Raw genomic sequence first — 12,303 nt, 5'->3', positions numbered from 1 at the left:
CTCTGAAGGAAGACATTTCTTTTCCAGAACTTTCCATTTAAGACTGGATGGATAATTCCCTGTGTCCAGTCGGGGGTTTTGCCAAGGGGGAAAAGCTAGAATTCACTTATACAGAGAAGCAGAATTAGTCCACTCGGCCCATCTCGTCTACTCTGCCATTCCATCATGGCTGATTTATCCCTCTCAGCCCCATTCTCCTGCCTTCGCCCTGTAACCTTTGACACCTGACTGTCCAAGAACCTATTTACTGCCAAAATTACAGTCAATAACTATTGTCTACCTCTTGTTCTGCCCCCTCCACTACAACATTAAGCAAATATCCTTACAATTTTATTAAAAACAACCTTTGAATGTGAATACTTTATAAATATTGTAATGATGTCACTGATCTCCATTTTAACTTCATTAATAAGCTTATAGAGTGTCATAGATCACCTCCCAAGGTTCATCTGTGGGCTCCCAGCATACTTAGCAGATGCTACATGTAAAATTCATGGCCTGGTCATCTCCAGAGGAAGCTGGTTGGTGATAGAATCTTTGTCATCTGCAAAGGTGTTTTAAGCAGTTGTGGAGCAACTGGTCCACAAATGTCTTGCTTGTAGGATTATCACATGGCAATTCAATGACAAATGAGGACTAAAGTAATCTTATGATTTGGTTAGTAGATGAGAAGGAAGGATAGGATTCAGTAACACAAGAGATTGTGCAGATGCCAGAAATCTTGAACAGCACACACAAAATGCTGGAGCACATCAGGCAGCGTCAGTAGAGAGGAATAAATAGTCAACATTTTGGTCCAAGGATCTTGGCGATAAACCTCAATGGCAGGATTCAGTAGTTGGATCTGCAATTAGTTTAACTGTTGGCTTGGTATTCAAATGGGGAAATTGGTGTTTAGTGTGAGGGAATAGTGAATGGTCTGTCTATTGTGTTGAGTAGCCATTGGTTGAGATGGGGGTTAGACAAATAATTTGGTCTTGAGGGATTAGTGCATTTTTTTCAGTTGAGAGGATGCCCAAATTAGGTTTGGTAAGGGAATTGTCAAAAGAAAATCAATCTAAGTTAAGTTCCCAGTGCTGAAATTCAGTCTGCTCCAGGACATCCACTTAGAAACATAGAAACAGAGCCCAATACAGGCCCTACAACCCACAAAGCTGTGCCAAACTTGTCCTTATCTTAGGAATTACCTGGGGTACTTCAAGGCAGTAAATGAAAAGGAAAAAGGAACTGCAGAAGCTTGAAATACAAAATCAAAAATAGAAAATGACTGGAAAGAGAAATAAAGTTCACCCATCAGCTGTAGTGTCTTCAACATGAAATATTAATACTAATTCTCTTCCATGGGTGCTGCCTGGTCAGATGAGTCTTCCCTGTATTTCAAACATGAGAAATCTGCAGATGCTGGAAATCAAAGCAACACTCACAAAATGCCGGAGAAACTCAGCAGGCCAGGCAGCATCAATGGAAAAGAGTAAACAGTCAACATCTCGGGATGAGACCGTTCTTCAGGTCCTGGAGAAGAGTCTCGGCTAGCAACATCGACTGTTTGATTTTTTTCCACAGATGCTGCCTGGCTGGCTGAGTTTCTCCAGCATTTTGTGTGAGTTGCTTTCCACCATTTTCTGTTTTAATTTTAGGCTTCAAAGGAGACCCTGTGAAGGGGAACTTTTGCACAAGTAACACATACTGTTATGAACCTGCTTGAAAGTCATAGACATAGTAATCCAGGTTGCATCACTGATTGTTGGATGTGAACCTGGTTCCTCCTTGCATTATGTTTGGAGACAAAAACTGAGAACTTCACAATTCATATGTTAACTCTCACAATTCAAGTGTCCACTACATTTTTTCAATGTACTGTAACATTTATACTGTACTCCCTTTATTTACAATGTACTGCATCTCCCTTTATTGATATTAAACAATTTCTTTGCTAGGAATCTTTTCCTCTATTCTGGAACTCTGTTCCATCCTGGAGAATAGCAGCACAGAGGTTAAAGTCCAGACCAGCGATCTAGAGTTTAAATTCTATCGCAGGAGCTAAAGTACACCAGTTTTCCCCTCCTGCGATCTTCTCACTTTCCTATATTTCCAACGATATTCACAAATTTGTTGATCTTTGTCTTAATTGCGCCTTCATCATCTACGTGTGGCGAGGAAGCGAGGACTTTGTGGCGACCCCCTGACTGCGCGGGGGAACCGGCTCACAAACAGCCAGCGTGCGGGGGGCAGACTTCGGTAAAGCACCCTGACGTCATTTCCGCCCGGAGAGGGCGGGCGCCGGGGATTAAATGCCAGCGTCGCGAAGTTAGAATAAACTAGTGTCGAAACGACTTACCGACTGCGTGTCGTTATTTCAGCGCTGTGTGTAGCACATCGCTACATTGGTGACCCCGGCGGTCCAAACGGGATTTAGACCAAAGATGACCGACTCTTCATCTGTTCACGCAGTTTCGCTCAAACTGCCGACTTTCTGGACGCTGCGACCACGTGTGTGGTTTAGCCAAGCAGAAGCCCAGTTCCAGATTCGGCAGATATCCTCTGATTCCACGCGTTACTACCACGTGGTGAGCACCCTTGACCAGGAGACGGCTGCCCAGGTTGCGGATTTCATACAGTTGCCCCCGGAAGAAGGCAAATATGAAGCATTCAAGGCGCTGCTCATTGGGACCTTTGGCCTCTCACGGCGTGAGCGGGGTGCCCGCCTGCTTCACCTGGACGGTTTGGGAGACAGGCTGCCGTCAGCATTGATGAACGAGATGCTGGCCCAGGCCGACGAACACAAGTTCATGTTTGAGCAAGCGTTCCTAGAGCAACTGCCCGAGGACATACATCTGCTGCTGGCCGACGCAGATTTCAGTGACCCCGGAAGGTGGCGGCCCGGGCAGACGTGCTGTGAAAAGCCAAGAGGGAGAGCGTGGCATCCGTTGGTCAGATTACCAGACCAGGCCCGGCAAGGAGGCGCACACAACACAGAGGCGGGAGTGAAGAGGACAGTGAACAGTGGTGCTTCTTCCACCAGCAGTGGGGTACAAAAGCCCGCCGTTGTTGCCCGCCCAGCAAGGGCCAAGGCCAGCTGCCGCTAATGACTATGGCGGCTGTCCACTAGGACAGCCCCTTGTACGTCTGGGACAAACAGTTGGGATACCGCTTCTTGGTCGACACCGGAGCGGAAATTAGCGTCTTGCACCGACGGGGTACAACACCCGCAACAGGAAGCCAGGACCCACCCTGAGGGCCGCAAACGGCAGCACGATACGGACCTGCGGCACCCGCACAGTGCAGCTGCAGTTCGGCGCCAGCCGGTTCACACTGGCCACCGTGGCCCAACCACTCTGGGGGCGGACTTCTTGTGAGCTCACAGCCTGCTGGTCAACTTGCAAAGGAAAAGACTGGTACATGCCGAGACTTTCCAGATGTTCTCCCTGGGTGAAGCCAAGTTGCCGGCCCCACACCTGGACTCCATCACGCTGTCGGACAATGAATTCACCAGAATCCTGGAGGACTTTCCATCGATTCTGGCACCGCAGTTCACGGCAGCCATGCCCAGACACGGGGTACAGCACCACATCCCGACCCAGGGACCACCCCTCCACGCCCGCGCATGAAGGCTCCCCCTGGAAAAGCTCCACCTGGCGAAGGAGGAGTTCAAGAGGATGGAGGAATTGGGGATCGTACGGAGGTCCGACAGCCCATGGGCCTCCCCCCGCACATGGTGCCCAAAGCAGCCGGGGGTTGGAGACCATGCGGCGACTACCGCAGACTGAACGAGGCTACAACTCCAGACCGCTACCCCGTGCCACACATACAGGACTTTGCAGCAAACCTGCACAGGGCTAGAATCTTTTCCAAAGTAGACATCGTCCGGGGATACCATCAAATCCCAGTGCACCCTGAAGACATCCCCAAAACAGCACATCACCCTGTTCGGCCTGTTCGAGTTCCTCTGGATGCCGTTTGGCCTGAAGAATGCCGCACAGACGTTCCAGCAGCTAATGGATGCGGTGGGACGCGACCTGGACTTTGCGTTTATCTATTTGGACGACATCCCTATAGCCAGCAGTAGTCGTCAGGAGCATCTGTCCCACCTCCGCCAGCTCTACTCCCGCCTGAATGACTTCGTCCTCATGATCAACCGGCCAAATGCCAGTTCGGTCTCGATACCATCGACTTCCTGGGCCACAGCATTACCAAAGATGGGGCAACACCTCTGCCCGCCAAGGTAGACGTGATCCGCCACTTTGCCCGGCCCAACACGGTCAAAGGCCTACAGGAGTTCGTTGGTGTGGTGAACTTCTACCACCGTTTCCTCCCCTCAGCAGCCCGTATCATGCGCCCTTTGTACACCCTGATATTGGGTAAAGGCAAGGACATTACTTGGGACAAGGAGGCCGCGGCCACTTTTGCTAAAGCCAGGGAAGCCTTGGCAGATGCCGCGATGCTGGTGCACCCCAGAACGGACGTTCCGACCGCCTTCACGGTGGACGCATCCGACACAGCAGTCGGTGGGGTGCTGGAGCAGCTCATCGAGGGGCGCTGGCAACCCCTGGCATTATTCAGTGAGCACCTACGACCACCCGAACTCAAGTACAGTGCTTTCGACTGGGAGCTGTTGGCACTGTATCTAGCAATCCAGCATTTCAGGTGCTTCTTAGAAGGCAGGCCGTTGGCTGCGTACACAAACCACAAATCGTTGACCTTCGCGTTCACGAAGGTGTCCGATCCCTGGTTGGCTCACCAGCAGCGACATCTGTCCTACATCTCCGAGTACACGACGGACATCCAGCATGTCTTGAGGAAGGACAATGTTGTGGCGGACGCACTCTCCAGACCAGCTGTCCAGGCCCTGTCCCTATGCAGCTATGCAGCTATGGACTATGCAGCACTGGCAGAGGCACAGCAGGTCGACTACGAGATGCCCAGCTACAGGACCACAGTCTCGAGTTTGCAGCTGCAGGACTTTCTCGTAGGCCCAGGTGAGAGGACCCTCCTGTGCGACGCGGCTACTGGCCAACCTCGCCCCATCGTCCCGGCATCCTGGAGGCGGCGAGTTTTCGACTCCATACATGGTTTGGCGCACCCATCTAGCAGGACAACTGTCCAGCTGGTCTCCAGCAAGTTCGCATGGCACGGACTTCGCAAGCAGGTCAGTGAATGGGCCAGAACGTGTGCGCAGTGCCAAACAGCCAAGGTGCAGCAGCACACTAAAGCCCCGCCGCAGCAGTTCGAACCCACCCACCGGAGGTTCGACCACATTCATGTGGATATCGTGGGCCCCCTACCAGTGTCCTGAGGACGCGGTACCTCCTAACTATGGTAGACCGTTTCACGAGGTGGCCAGATGCGGTCCTGCTCACCGACACAGAAGCCGATTCCTGCGCCGGAGCACTGATTGCAACCTGGGTAGCACACTTCGGGGTACCAGCCCACATTACCTCCGACAGAGGCGCCCAGTTCACCTCCAGCCTGTGGTCGGCTGTGGCCAGCCTGTTGGGAACGCAGCTGCACAACACAACTGCCTACCACTCACAGTCGAATGGACTAGTGGAACACTTGAAGTCGGCTCTCATGGCGTGCCTGAGAGGACCTAACTGGGTGGACGAGCTTCCCTGGGTCCTGCTTGGAATTCGCCCAGTGCCCAAAGAGGATCTGCACGCCTCATCAGCTGAGTTGGTGTATGGCGCGCCCCTGGCTGTCCCAGGAGAGTTCATACCAGCCCCAAGGGGGCAAGAGGAAGAACCCACAGCTGTCCTGGACAGGCTATGCGAAAGGCTCGGCAACCTGGCCCTCGTACCAACTTCAGAGCACGGATGGACCCTGACCCATGTACCCAAAGACCTGCAGAATTGTAAGTTTGTGTTTGTATGAAGGGGCGGACACCAGGCACTGCTACATTGGCTGTATGAGGGGCCTTTCAAGGTGATCAGCAACAACGGGTCCACGTACGTTCTGGACATTGCGGGGAAAGAGGAGGTTTTCACGGTGGACCGACTCAAACCAGCCCATGTGGACTTGGCGCAGCCAGTTGAGGTTCAGGCACCGCGGCGCAGAGGCAGACCTCCCAAACAGAGGCTGATCCAGACCGTGGACATGGGGGGGGGGGGGGGGGATGTATCGCCGGTTCTGGGAGGGTGGGGTTATGTGGCAACCCACTTACTGCGCACGCGAACCGGCTCACGGATAGCCAGCGCGCGTGGAGAGACTTTGGTTATGCACCTCTTATGTCATTTCCGCCCGGAGAGGGCAGACGCTAGGGATTAAATGCCAGCGCCGCAAAGTTTGAAAACGACTTACCGACTGCGTGTCGTTATTTCAGTGCTGTGTGTAGCACATTGCTACAACTTACTGTTTTTGGGTGAAGAAAGTTCTCCTCCTTTCAGTCCTGGATGCCCACTCTTATTTTGAGACTGTGCCTCCTAGTGCTGGACACATTGGTCAGGGAAATATTATACCTTCACAAAGTGTAATCAGAGAGCAAACCTTGGTGTGAGTTAAACTGCTGCAGTGTACCATACTACAGCATCGGGCAAATTTCTCTTTCCTTCATCACATTGTGTTAGAATAGATTAAACACCTACAATATTTAGAATTGGAAATTCAGTCAAGTGCACAAAACAAATAAAAATCAGGTTTGCATTAAGTCTGCTGGTAATGAAGTAATAGGATAGTTTAGTGTTGTCAGGTTGCAAGGTTCACGCATTGCTTTCCACTGGACCAGCTACACAGCAAATTAAAGAAGATTGGATGGCAGTGAATGTGAGAGATAAAAAAGCTGACTTGACATTCCATGCATGGAAATTCATAAGAGTGAATTGCCTTGGTTCTATAAGGCTCATGTTCTTATTCCTTTCTGTAAATGAATACGTCAGCAGAGTGGTTAAGTTCCCAGAATACTGGAGCCTGGACCATTGGATGAATGGCATGAATTTGAAGCAACTGGGAATTTTAAATTTAAGTACTTCCTTGAAAGTGGCATCACAGGTAGGGATGGTCATAAAGATAGCTTTTGGGACGTTGGTCTTCAGAAATCAGAGTATTGAGTACAGTAATTAGGATGCTGTTTTGAAGTTGTATCAGATGTTGGTGAGGCCTAATTTAGAACATAGTGTGCAGTTTTGTTCACCTACCCACAGGAAAGATATCAGTAAGATTGAAAAGTACAGAGAAAATTCACAAGGATGTTGCCAGGACTTGAGGACCTGAGTCAAAGGGAAAGGTTGAATAGGTTAGGACTTGATTTCCTTGAGTGTAGAAGATTGAGGGGAGATTTGATAGAGGTACAGGAATGTGAAATTATGAGGATTATAGATAGGGTTAATGCAAGCAGGCTTTTACCACTAAGGTTGGGTGACCCTAGAATCAGGGGTCCTGGGTTAAGGATGAAAGGTGAAATATTTAAGGGGAATTTGAGGGGGAACTTCTTTACTCAGAGGGTGGTGCAATTGTGGAATGATCTGTCAGTGGAAGTGGTGGATGCGGTTCAATTGCAACATGTAAGAGAGGTTTGGATAAGTACATGAAATGGAGGGTTATAGTCCAGGTGTGGGCAATGTGACTGGGCAGAATAACAGTGGATGAGATGGGCTGAAAGGCCTGGTTCTGTGTTGTCACTCTCTATGACCCAGTGAGACTAAGTTGTTAAGTAAATCTCGAGTAAATATTCACATCAGTGATAGTAATTATGAAATTATTGATTTATAGTATCTAGTAAGTCTATTCCCAGGGTAGATTTGTTGAATACAAGAGGATATGCATTCAAGGTGGGGGCGGGGGGTGACAGGGAAATTTAATGGATTTGTGTGTGGGGGGGAGGTTTCTTAGAGAAAACTTGCTTTCACCCTACAATTTTCTCATATGGTGGTAGATGCCTAAAATAGGCTGCCAGGGTGGTGACGGAAGCAAATGTGGTAGTGACATTGAAGAATCATTCACATATATATGCAAGAAATGGAGGGGATGTAGATCATGTGCAGGCAGAAGAGATTTAGATTAATTTGACAACACAGATTTAAAAGAACCTTTTCCTGTGCTAGGTTCAATGTATTGATTTTCAAGGACAGAGTTCTGCCATTTTAACCCAGTCCAGTCTATGTGAGACTCCAGTCCTACCCAGGGGTTGATTCTTAACTAATTTCCCAGTTTTGATTATTAGGAGTAGATAAAGAAAGTCAGCGAAATCTATATTCATGAATGAATACATTATTGAAAAGACTAATTCCATGATCTTGATGTTCCAAGTGTTCCACCAGCAGAGATCAGAATCAGGCTTAATAAATTTGTTAAATTACATATATAACAGTTAAACAGTAGTGAGGTGGTGTTCATGGGTTCAATGTCTATTCTGAAATTGGAAGAAGCTGTTACTGAATCACTGAGTATGTACCAGCAATAAGAAGAGGGCATGTCCTGGGTGATGGGCAATGGATGCAGCCTTTTTGAGGAACCGCTCCTTGAAGATGTCCTGAATACTATGGAGGCTACTGTCCATGATAGAGCTGACTACTTTAACAAGATTCTAAGATCATTGGAATGGTAAGGGCAATGTTAGAAAATCAAAGATAGTTTTATTGAATGGGAGCAAAGGTTTATGTGATTTCCTTCTTTTGCACACCAAATTGCCACTCACTGTATTTTTTTTTGTTTTTCACTTCATTCTCTGTAAATGCCAGAAACTGTTGTGCAGAAAGATCCCAGGAGATCAACAGTTTCGGGGATACTCAAACCACCCCGTCTGGCACCAACAATCATTCCATGGTCAAAGTCACTTAGATCGCATTTCTTTCCTATTCTGATGCTTTGCCTAAACAACAACTGAACCTCTTGACCAAGTCTGCATGCTTTCATACATTGAGTTGCTAACTAGATATTTGCATTACGGTGTACAGGTGTATCTAATAAAGTGGCCACTGAGTGAACATCACCATATACTACCGTGTAACTCATTTTCTTGCAGGCATTTACATGAAAATAAAGAAATACATTTGTATTTATGAAGAAACTATACGTAAATAAAGACTAACAATCAATACGCAAAAGAAGACAAATCATGCAAATAATAAAATATATTGTTGAGTCCTTGAATGTGAGTCCATAGGTTGTGGAATCAGTCAGTGTAGAGGTGAGTGAAATAATCCATACTGATGGAGCCTGATGGTTGTAGGGTAATAATTGTTACTGAATCTGCTGGTATAGGACCTAAGGCTCCTCTACCTCCTATCCAATGGTAGGGAATGGTGGGATTCTTGACGATGATGGTGGTGGGGGGGAGGGGGATACACAAAATAAGGACCATTGGTAGCAAATCGTGCCCTCTGCTTAAAGGAATCAAAGAGAAATCACAGTTGAATTGATATTAGTGCTGTAGAGATGCTAAGGTCAGTAGGTCAAAGACACTGGTTTCCTAAAGGAGAACATTAACATTGCTTGTCTCTGTCCTCCTGAGGGTCATAGATAGGGCTAATGTTCACAGTTAGGAATCAAGAACTAGAGAGGGGAGAGATTTAATAGGATCCTCAGGGGCAACCTTTTCACCTGGAGGGTGGTTAGTATGTGAAATAGCTACCAGAGGAAATAGCTGAGGCAGATACATTAACAATATTTATAAGGCATTTGGGCAGGTACATGGATAGTAAAAGTTTAGAAGCATATGGACCAAATCCAGGTTAGTGGGACTACCATTGGTCTCCATACTTTATGACTCTTCATAGCTAATCTCTCTGGATCAAGTTTGACTCTCTTTACTTCAGTCTTATGGTTATGAAATGACAGATGAGATGGATCTGTAGACTCTTCCTCACATGGGACAAGAGTTTGCTGATGGGTAGATGGGCAGTTTGTGAGACGGTGTGCTCCTACTTTCACGAGGCTTCTGTGTGATCCCATTGATGCCCTCAATACCATACTGAAGGCTTTCCCAGAGCTCATGGCCCAGAGTTTCTCAGGAGTCAGTGAACTCCTGCAATTACTCTAGGAGGCATTAAGTAAACTCTTGAATCTTCTCCTCTGTTTGCCCGCTGATTTCTTTCTACAAGAAAGGTCAGAAAGGATGCTGTTGGCTTGCTTCTGTTATTTCAATTATGTGTCTTTTTATCTCTCTCTTTCTCTGCGCTGTTTTTTGCTCTTTTGTTTCATTAGGCTATTCAATTTTCCTGCTTTGTGGCTGCCTATAAGCAGACAAATTTCAAGGTGTATAATTTCTGCATTCTTTGATAATAAATGTGCTTTGAATCTTTGACCAGAGTAACACACAATCTGCTGGAGGGGTTCAATAGATTGAGCAGCACCAATCTTATGCCCAGAACTGGTGCAGGGTTTTATCTGAAAATGGTGACAATTCCTCCTCTCCACAGATGCTGCTTGACCTGCTGAGCTCCCCCCGCAGATTATTTGTCACACCAGATTCCAACATCTGCAGTCTCTTGTGTCTCTGCTCTCAGAACAGTGTTTCAGGGATTTGGTGTTGGGCATGAGAGTGATTCCTTACTCATTTTCACAGTTCTTTTCCCAGCCATACCTATACTTCTCACATATACTTCATGATCTATGTCAGTAATAATAATCCTGATTCTGAACAGTGACCACTTGCTGGTAAGTTGTGGGCAAACTGTGGCCAGCTTTGCACTTCAGGCCAAATGCAAGGACTGTTACTCATTTAACAAATCCCCTGAAAGAGTTGGTAGCAGTAATTGCAATATATATATTACAGACCGTGTGTCATAATCTGCTTCTAAATTCAATGCCACCAAAGTCAGTACATCATCCTGAAAGTAATCAGCAAGTATTTTAGCCTCATTGATTGACTATTTATTCAGGGAGGCAGAAACACTGTAAAAGTTTCAATGAAGTTTCCTCCCATTTGCACTAAGAGTTGTGGGGATGCTATGTTGATGCTGGAAGCACGGTGATACTTGCTGTCTGCCCCGAGAACAATCCTCAGACTGTGTTGGATGTTGACGTAAAATTTCACATTTCATTATATGTTTTACTAGGACAATACAGAAAATGGGAAATTATAACTGCCACTGAGGACTGAAAATTCTGGGAATCTTCTATTGGCTGAGTGACAACTGAATTAGACATCATAATGTAAACATGGGTTTGAAGTACAGACATAGGGAAGGTGCTTGTAGAAGCAAAATACTTGCTCAAGATACTGTCGTCAAATATAAAATATCTGTCGGAAAATATTGATGGGAATTCCAGTGAAAAGTTTCATCCAGTAACTGTGGAATTGAGATCCTGTCACCACATTGGGGTGAATGCCACTGGTGCACTTAATGGGGAGCATGATGCACCATCAATAACTCTCTGAGACGCGAGGCGAGATAGCGGCTTTTATTGACTGGAAAAAAGAACAAGCAGCAGTTGACCACCATACTACATCCTGGAGACTGAGGGCCGGGCTCAGGCCTCAATCGCCTTTATACCGGGGTCTGTGGGAGGAACTACGGTCAGTGGGAGGGGCCACAGGAGCAGTCAGAGGGGGGGGGGGGGGTGGTCGTGTCCAGACAGGTATATGTAGTTCACCACAGAGCATGAAATGAACCGGAAGACAGAGAGGGATAGAGAAAAATGCTTGACAGAGTGAGATGAAAGGGGAGGGGCGAGGACACTTTGGGCCCATTAACAGTTGATTTCTTCCTCTTTACTTGCATCAGCATTGTTTTCATTTTGACAGGTATCCCAGAACAACTAGAGAATGGGGCTGTGAGGTCACAGTGCTGACCACCGTGAAAAAAAATCCTATCCTAAATCCATTTTTATCCCCCCTGCAATCTTATCAACTTCCCCCAGACTCTACCTCTCACCTGCATGTTAGAGCCAATTTACAGTGGCCAATTAACTTTGCAACCTTTATGCCTTTGGTATGTGAAAGGAAACAAAAGCAGACAAGGAAAACCCGGACTGTCACAGGGAGAATCGTGCAAGCACTACATGCCTGCCCAAGCTCTCTGTGACCTCACGACCCCATTCTCTAGTTGATTTGGGATACCTGTCAAAATGCCAACAATGCTAATGCAATTAAAGAGGAAGTTTTTCATTGAAACCAGAACTCACCATAAGCTTGACTTGAATTGACAGCATCAGTAAAAATATTTATTTACTTATTTAGAGACACAACACGGAATAGGCCCTTCTGAGGTTTTGAGCTGCAATGTCCAGCAACCCTGATTTCACCCCAGCCTAACTTACCATGACCAATTAACCTACTAACCAGGACTGTGGGAAGAAAGCAGAGGAGGTGGAGAAAACCCACGCATTCCACAGGGAGGGTGTACAGACTCCTTACAGAGCTCTACTGTG

The sequence above is a fragment of the Hypanus sabinus genome, chromosome 13 (genome assembly GCF_030144855.1).
Source record: "Hypanus sabinus isolate sHypSab1 chromosome 13, sHypSab1.hap1, whole genome shotgun sequence".
Taxonomy (NCBI): Eukaryota; Metazoa; Chordata; class Chondrichthyes; order Myliobatiformes; family Dasyatidae; genus Hypanus; species Hypanus sabinus.
This window is presented reverse-complemented; position numbering follows the sequence as displayed.